The sequence below is a fragment of the Penaeus chinensis genome, chromosome 27 (genome assembly GCF_019202785.1).
Source record: "Penaeus chinensis breed Huanghai No. 1 chromosome 27, ASM1920278v2, whole genome shotgun sequence".
Lineage (NCBI taxonomy): Eukaryota > Metazoa > Arthropoda > Malacostraca > Decapoda > Penaeidae > Penaeus > Penaeus chinensis.
This window is the reverse complement of record NC_061845.1, coordinates 4,724,850-4,727,071: the sequence shown is the minus strand read 5'-3', so window position 1 is coordinate 4,727,071 and position 2,222 is coordinate 4,724,850. Positions and strand designations below refer to the sequence as shown.

General features: G+C 38.2%; 1 long non-coding RNA gene across 1 annotated transcript; it reads left to right on the top strand.

Moving 5' to 3' along the window:
• The first annotated feature begins 371 nt into the window (after positions 1-371).
• LOC125039702 lies at positions 372-1,659 on the top strand. Its single transcript, XR_007116140.1, has 2 exons — positions 372-895; positions 1,417-1,659. It is a non-coding gene; the product is annotated as an uncharacterized LOC125039702 (long non-coding RNA).
• Positions 1,660-2,222: the final 563 nt, after the last annotated feature.

Sequence of the window (2,222 nt, the reverse complement as noted above, 5' to 3'; positions counted from 1 at the left end):
AGGATTGTCCCAAGTTTTACATAGGCGAAACTGGTAGAGCTTTTGAGAAAGGATTTGGTAAATATAGACGTGATGTTAGATGTGTCAGGGGTTCAAATGCATGTTTCGTTCATTTGCGTGATGAAGCTCACCAGCTTAACTGGAAAAACGCTAAATTAATTCATAAATTAGTTAATTCGTACGAAAGGAAAATGTTAGAATCTCTATTAATTAGAAAGATGTCTTACTTTAACTTGAGTGCTGGTCAATGGGGCTTGGATGACCTTACCTCCTCCTCAATTAGCAAAGCCTTCCCCAGACTCTTCGACCTTGACCCTCCTCCTGAGACCTGATTCAGGTCTTGTTCAACCAACATATATTCTTGTCAAAATTCTCTCCTTGTATCCATTTCGGTTTATTATTCGTTTGAAGAGGAACTCGTGAAATGTTCGAAACGTTACGATTCATATTCATTTCTTACAGTGGCTGTTTTCCTTTTCATTTCTGCGTACACGTTACCGTGATTGTGTCACACGCACACACGCACGCACGCACGCACGCTTACACACACACACACACACACACACACACACACACACACACACACACATACACACACACACACATATATATAGAGAGAGGGAGATACAGAAACACCAGTTAATATACAGAAGGACAACTCAAATCTTTCCCCTTTCCCTCTTCTTCCCCCTTCCCCTACAGCCCGAGGCCCGCGAGTGTGGGAGTTCCTGGTTCGTCTGTTAGTCGATCCTCAAGCCAATCCTTCCCTTATAACGTGGGAGGACGAGGCCAGTGGGACTTTTCGGCTTGTCCAGAAGGAGCGCATTGCCGAGATGTGGATACAGAGGTCAAGGGAAGGAGGTCTCTCGTACAACAACTTGGCACGTACAATGAGGTGAGTTTTATTTACAGGGAGGACACGTTCTCTCTTTCGTTTTATTTACAGGGAGGACACGTTCTCTCTTTCGTTTTTGTTCTCTCTCTCTCTCTCTCTCTCTCTCTCTCTCTCTCTCTCTCTCTCTCTCTCTCTCTCTCTCTCTCTCTCTCTCTTTTTCTAACTGACTTTTGGTCTCTCTCCATCTCTCTCTAACTCACTTTTGGTCTCTGCCTTCTCATCTCATATTTTCATCTGACTCACTATTTATCTATCTATCTCGCAGTCACTCATTCACTTGCCTATGCGTATTTCTGACGTAGATTGTGAAGATATTCATTCTCGTTCATACCTTTTCTACCTTTGTCAACATGAATAGTGTATGTGTGTATTTGTTTATTTATTTATTTTTGTATTTATTTATATATATTTATTTATACATATGTATATATATGTATATATGTATGTGTGTGTGTATAGTGTATTTCACGTGTTTCATATAATTCCACATGTACCTTCATTTACATCCCATTTCCTTCCAGATATCACTACGCAAGCGGCGCCCTTGAACCAGTCATGGAGCGCCAACTGGTCTACCGTTTAGGCCCACAGGCTAAAGAATACCTGGAAAAACTCAGAAATCAGCGTTTGTAGATAATAGTTAGTGGTAGTGGGATAATGAACCCTGTTGTGTTATTATGTGCGTTGTATGAGTAATACAAAATTCCGTTTGGACGAGGGATTTTTTTCAGTTTGAATAAAAAAATTCTAAAGGTTGAAATTCTTTTCCCTGGTCTATTTATGTGGACCCCTAATAACAAAAAGAAAAAAAGAGCTGTTGATAATTGATATTGAGTTGTAAATTATGACATTATTTTCGAAATGTCATTATGGTCCTACTAACTAATAGTCCATAAAAATTTAACAATGATAAAATAAGAATCATATAGAATAATTAGTGTTGATACTAAAGGCTTTAAAAACGGAAAGTACTTAATTCTATTACTATTCACTACGCGCCCATTATATTATATCATATTTTGCTATTCAACGCACTATAATTATCAGTTTATTTTATGAAATTCATTCCAACCCTTCGGTGAGCATGTTTAAATTGCGTTATTATTTCTAAGTTATAACAAACATGAAAAGTGGGGAGGAAATATATACGATATCTTTCTAAAGACTGTTATGAGCGTTGAAAATTACTGGAACCTTTAACCGCAAAATTCGTGGCGGAGACATATCTTCCCTTACCGGGTGTATATTATCGTTTCTTTTATCTATTATCAAAGGTTCTCTTAATAAAGGACATGGGTAAGATTTACGTACCGCCACCTCAAAATTT